Raw genomic sequence first — 6,649 nt, 5'->3', positions numbered from 1 at the left:
TATATTCCACTTTCTCGTCAATGGAATGCAGTTGTTCTAACTGCACCTGTGTGACTGTTTAAAATCCAGCAGCCAACAATGTTTATATATTCATTCTTGCTCCACATACATGCCACATACGTGCCATTCTTGCTCCACATACATGCCACAAGTCCTATGGATTATTTTTTTTTTCTAGTACGCTTTGGGGAGAATGTACTTTTAAGCATAAACTGGGTGCTCTGCTGGCAGAGGGGAGTCCACAGCTGTGGAAAGGCACAGCAAGGAGCACCAGTAGTTGTTTCTGGAGCTTCAGAAAGCGTGTAGCACATGGGAATACCACCAAACCCTGTCGATAAAGATTGGCTGTTTCCACTGGGTTTTGATGGAGGAAGAGTAGTCAGGGCAAGCGGCCTGTATCCCACCATGTATTACTATACTGTACTTCGTCCTGTGTGAATATTTGTAATAAATTGGGCTGTTTCATGCATGACTTACAGCAACGTAATCCAAGTGTTGTGACGTTCAGCGTATGTTGTTATACCTATAGGGTTTTTTTGAACCAAGTCTCACTGTTCTTGGTAAATCAGAGTTGAAATATTTATTTTGTTGTAGAACTAAAAATGTTTGTCAGACTTTGTTTTGGGTTTTGTGACTTTTTTTTTTTCCCCCTCTCCTTTGTTTTTTACCCCTCCTGTGTTTCGCTCCCATGATCTTCTTAGTAGGAGGTGAGTTGTTCTGCCTTTGTACCCGTTCTCCCGTATTTGTACAAGGAGCGCTGTCCCAGCAGGCGTTTCCCCAGTGCGCAGTCTCAATGCCCAGTCAGATGGTCCTGAGGAACACACAGCCCCAACGGGGAAGGCTTCAACCTCCCTGGGTGGAGAGCGTGATTTGCCTGTGGGCACTGTCAGAGAGAGAAGTAAACCACTCTCTCTGGCGTCTCTCTGGAAGCCACGTTGCCTTTCTGCTCCTGCCAGCAGAGACAGCTCGTGTCAGGCTCGGGGAGCGCTGGGAAACGAAGCCAAATTAGCAGAGAAAATGGACATGGTGTCTCTTGATTTGTCCTGAGATCACTGTCGCCACTGGAAAGCTCGTGGGGTTTTGATCAGCTCTTTTTATCCCCAGGGTAGAGGGTTGTCCCTTAAGGTGCTTTCCTGTGCATCACTGAGGTCTTTTAGCCAAAAGATTCTCTTTTATTTTTTTTTTTAATTTTTTTTAAGAGTCTTTCAGCTCTGAGTGATGCTACCAGGCTGCAGTTGTATCCCGGGGCTCCAGCCAGTGTGAGATTGTCCATCCAGCAGTAAACGGAGGCAGAATGGGCTGGAAGAGCCAAGACGCGAGCTGAGACCGGGCCTGCCGTGTTGAGGTGCCAAGGCACAAAACTCCTGACTAATATGGAGAGGAGGCTCCTGGCTGGGCCGGCGCTGAGACAAACACTCCGCGAGGCTTCCGCGCTGTTTGGAGAGAGGAGATTAATGGTGTGCGAAGCAAAGTTCCAGCGCTCCTCTGTAGTCATAAAATTTATAGTCCAAGAAAATTTGAGAACTCGGGAGGACGTGGTTCAGTATGAAGAAGTTGTTTATAACAAAATAAAACCCACGTGCTTGAGCCTATGATTTAATGGCCGAGTGTGTAAATCCCACCCAGTGGCAATGGCTATTCGTGGCGTGCAAGGGGAGAGGTCTAAAAAAGGCACAAATTAAATGGCTTTTTGTTTTTTCCCTGGGTCGCTCGGGTGTGCTCGGTGCCCTGTCAGTACGAGCCGAGGCAGGAGGACGGGATGGGGGCACCTCGCTGTTGAGGTCCTAGCAGAGTAGCAAAGGCAACCGGTTGCTGTGCTTTTTTTTTCCTTCTTTACAATTTCTGAGAAGTTCGGGGTTTCAGGGAAACTGGAGGTGAGGAAAAGTACATCTCTTCTTACTGGAACGAGTTTCTTTCTGACCGTCATTTTTTGAGTTCTTCCCGGAAATGTTTGCCACAGAATCACCTTCAAAAAGGTTCAAACTTGTACTTGCAGTCAAAACTTTGGCCAGTTTTACGTCAAGAGCACTTTCCAAAAGGTTATTGTGATACCCCACACAGATCAGTTCACATTTACTAAAACTTGGCTGTCTTCCCCATGCCCTCGCTCTCTCATCTTCCCCCCGGCCCCTTCCTCCGCAAAGGCCTCACACAACCTTCGCAGCAGTCGACATGAAGCTTTTTTGCTGTGTATACGGTTCAGATTCGGACAAAACTACTGCATAATCGGTATGGTTTTGTTGGGGTTAATGCTCTGTGCAGGTCTCCCTCAAACAAGGGAGATGGGTTCACTATCCAGGGTTTTGAGATCGCTCACGTGGGTTTTTCCTACCTGAGAGCTTTGTGCTTCTGAGATACTGATGCAGAATTTGATGCTCCAGTCCCGTACGACTCTCTGGGCTCCGTGTTCTCATGGATGTATACTGCATTGCTCTGGTTGGTACCCTTCCCTCTTACACGGGCTGCGATGGAAACAGACTCTGCTGCTTAGCTTATATTTCAGGAACAATAAACCAAACCGTCCTAGGATGACCATTGACCGCTAATTTCATTGTCTTTAAGAGTGATTATCTTCACTCATAATTCCTTATTCTAAACAGAGTCCAGCTAAAAGTCTCCGGCTCCAAGCTAGAGTTCCTTGCTTGGTGAAGACGGTAAACATCATCGCCTCGTGCGTCTGGAACGTGCCTCTGCCCTTGTCTCAACGGTCTGGGCTAGGGAATGGTGCTGTTCCGCTCCTTCTACGTTGGGTGCCCTCACAACACCTGCAGGTGACGGTGTTTATGAGCCTGACGGAGACCCCGCTGCGGTCCCTGGCGAAAATGCTAACGCTTCATCCCAGCGTACAGGGAGTTGATCTCGTTCAGGGCTTAACTCCAGAATTGCCTTCCAGGTGTGTTTCTGCCGGCGTGGCCACTATAGACTGTGTCCTATGAGCTATATGGACAAAAGATTGCTGGGTTGTCCCGATCCCGCTACTTTTCACTATCCCCATGCTCAGAAGGGCACGGAGCAGTGCTGGAGCAGCCCTCCAGCTGCGGAATCCGCAGTGAATTCTTTCTGTTTAATTCACTCGGGGCCTCGCAGTCGCCCTTGGACAGGCTGTGGTAGAGTCGGGAGCTGAGCAGAGCTCCCGCCGTAACGCCAGGGCTGTCCCGTTCGCGCCCTTGCTTCTCTCTGCTCACTGCTTCAGACAATCAACAGCATCTTCCAGGCGCTCCCCGAGTATTTTCCCTGGCAGGGAGCTGACAGGTTATGAGGTTTTAAGCTCTATGCAAATTTCACGTTTTGTAAATGATGTCGATGCCACACTCCAGACTGACTCCAGGGGTATTTATGTTGGATTAGCAGCACACCGCCTGCCTTTCCTCACTCCCTAGAAGAGAGCCCAGCACGTGTAAACTCCCCTTGAATGGCGGGCTATTAACCGTCAAGCGAAATGATTAGTTTGTCATATAAAAGTCTTGTTATAAATAGGCGCAGGATATAAATCAGTCCCGAGGACAACGATGAAATCAAACAGAAAGAGAGACCCTTTCCAAGCCTCTTCCCTGGGAGAAGCCTGCAAATAGGAGTGAGCAACAGAATGTTCGTTAAATGCTTATAGTCTTCAAGGAAAACTCAAGGGGAATTTGAAAAACGTTCCGAATTGGTGACCGTAGTAAAAAAAGCAGAGTAAAATTAGCCCTAATGTAGGCACTAATACTATATGATATTTAAAAATTAATACCACGCGCTTTGGTATTGTAACTGCTGTGATGGGGAGAGCCCTAACAGCAGACCCCGAGGAGCTGAACCTCTTAAGGTTCCACAGAACGTCAGGGAGCTGGGCACCCTCTAAAACCAGAACTAAGGACCAAGAAGACCTTGAGTCTTTATTGCTCCGTCCCCTCGTATCTATGGAAAGAAAGTGTCAAACTCTCATTGATTACAGAGCTGATTCTCACTCAGCAATTTTACTCAATGCTCCGGTTAGACTGGGATCAATGAACGCTAACGGGGCCGTGACATGAGGGATTCAGGTGTGCCAAATTCCCTGCAGGACAGCTCATTTCCTGCAGAGCTTCCAGGACTCGGTATTCCCTTGATAAGGAACCAGCAGTGAGGGGCTGTGTCGGTGTTTATAGTAACGGTGTTGATGAGCAGGAGTTGGAGCCCTGTGGAGCGGAGGAGCTGTGTGTGCTGGTCAGTCATCTTGTTCTACTGTTTGTTTGATGTTTGGGGGGAAAATGGTTTTTTTGTTACTACCTAAATGACCTCTACCTCCAGGCTTAGAAAGGGTATAGTGCTTTTATTTCCTCTGTGGTGGGTAGTTCTGATTTGAAATAGCCGCTGGGCTCCTGGGTAGTCCTGAGAATAGAGAGGGCAGGCCATAAGAGTTGGAAATGTCTCCTTCCTTAGAGCTCTCTGGAAAGCTTGAAATGTCCAGGAGAGCTGTGAGACTATGCATTATCATCTCATGTTCTTAACAGTGGAAATGCTTTAGTTTCCTTTATCCTGAAATACAAGATGGGCTGCCAGCTGGGGCAGCGGTCTTACACCTGTGTTGCTGAAACCATAGTGAATACAAGATGGGCTGCCAGCTGGGGCAATGGTCTACGCCTGTGTTGCTGAAACCATAGTGTTCCAGAATAACTGACCGTGCTATAAATGGAACTTCAGGTCAGGTTGGGGTGGATTTTGTTGCATCTCGCAGGGGCCAAACACGTGTCCATCTATGATGTCTTACATTGAAATTCCAAATCTGAAGTGCAATTTTGAGGCACCTGAGCTGGGTTTGCCTCCAGCATAGACACAATGGAAAGGTGTCCACAGGCACAAGACCCTGGGCTGTTCCCTGACCCGCTCCCTGACCCTACTTCTCCCTGGGCTCCTTGGCTCCAGGGCCTCGGTGCTCGTTGTCCGTGGGCATGGCGTTCCCATGTTCTGCTTTAAGGTGACCTTAGTGGGTGTCAAAGGGGAATGGCTTTAAACTGGAAGAAGGGAGATTTAGATTAGATATCAGGAAGAAATGTTTTCACTCTGAGGGCAGTGATCCCCTGGGGCAGGTTGCCCCGAGAAGCTGTGGCTGCCCCATCCCTGGAGGTGTTCAAGGCCAGGTTGGATGGGGCTTGGAGCAACCTGGGCTGGTGGGAGGTGGCCCTGCCCAGGGCAGGGGGTGGGACTGGATGGGCTTTAAGGTCCCTTCCAACCTAAACCATTCTAAAGGTCTATGGTATGCTTTTCCAGAGCTTGTTTTCCTGCAGGACCAGTGGGAAGAGGTGTTAAGGCCAGGCTGGCGTGGGGACCTGGGTCAGTGCTGGGTCCATGGGGGCAGAAAAACAAAGTGCTGAGGACTCGGGGGAGGAAAGGAGCAAGGCTGCGTTCTGGGTGTTCCTGTTGGCTCTCTCTTGGGCACTCATGGCTAATCTATAAATGCCTGACAACTTTTCCTGGTCTTTTTCTTTAAACAAAACGTAACTGAGATACACTGCTGAGACGGGGAGCATCCCTCCAGGGGCTGACTGGTGCACAGCTCCGTTCGGCGAGGGCAACCTCCGTCCTTCAGCCCCAGCCTGTGCTCAAGCTGGGCACGAAGTTCTTGGCAGTGATCCGAATTAGCTGGGATGCTTGTGTGGACAGGAAACTGAGTTTCAGTAGATGGGAGAGTACTCTTTGGTGTAGCTCTATTTGTGAGAGGGGGAAAAAAAACAATCTAAACAATTTGAAGAAGCTGAAAACTGTCCTTAAAGCTCTCTCAGGTGTCTCCTTTGACAGAGCACTGAATGTTTGCTCTGTGTGTGTGTGTTACACTTGGAATCTAACAAAACTTCACAGGATGATGAAGCTGGGGTGTTTGGGGTTTTTTTTTGTTTGTTTGTGTTTAAAGCAAAGTTCTCAAGGGCTGCTGCAATTATCAGACCCTCTTTTTTTGGGTTGGTTGTTTTGGTTTTTTTTTTTTTATTTTCCCAGCAAAAGGTGCTGGGAGCTGCCAGTAATCTATAAAACAGGAATGACAGTCAGTCTGGGGGAAATGATCTCAAACAGTATAAATATCTCCAACCAGGTTTTGGTTTTAAAGTTTTGGGGTTTTTTTTATGAAGTGATAGAGATTGCGGGGATGTTTTTACGAGAGGCTGGGCAGTGAGGAGCAGGGCAGCTCCCACGGGAAGCCGCGGCGTTGCCCTCAGGGTTGAAGGCTGGGTGCGAGATAGCAGGTCTGAGACAGCGGCTGGTCTATCACTTGCCTGGGGGAGCAAATATGTTTGGGAGCAAGAGAATGGAAAATCTGGAGTCTCTTTCCAGCGCTCCCATTGACCTGCTTGTTGACCTTGGGCAAATTCCCTCATTCTTTCTGTGTCCCACTCAGTTCGGCCACTGGATCTTCTGGAAAGGGTCTTCAGTGGGTTGCAGCAGCCGGTGTGTCAGGCTCACACCAGGGTAATGAGTTCTAGAGTGTTCTTAAGTTGACCTTAGGTATCACCTGCTATCCCTGATGACCAGCAAGATCTTTGTCTTTGTGAAGAGTGCTAGTGCTTTACAGGTGTGAATAACTCCTCCTAACACTGCCACAAGTTGAGAGCATTAATTTCCTCCTACTGCTGAGAAGAAGGGTAGGGGTGTTAAATAAGTTCAGGGCTTCCACATGAGGGTACTAGCAGTGGAGGGG

The sequence above is a fragment of the Charadrius vociferus genome, unplaced genomic scaffold (genome assembly GCF_000708025.1).
Source record: "Charadrius vociferus isolate BGI_N301 unplaced genomic scaffold, ASM70802v2 scaffold477, whole genome shotgun sequence".
Lineage (NCBI taxonomy): Eukaryota > Metazoa > Chordata > Aves > Charadriiformes > Charadriidae > Charadrius > Charadrius vociferus.
This window is presented reverse-complemented; position numbering follows the sequence as displayed.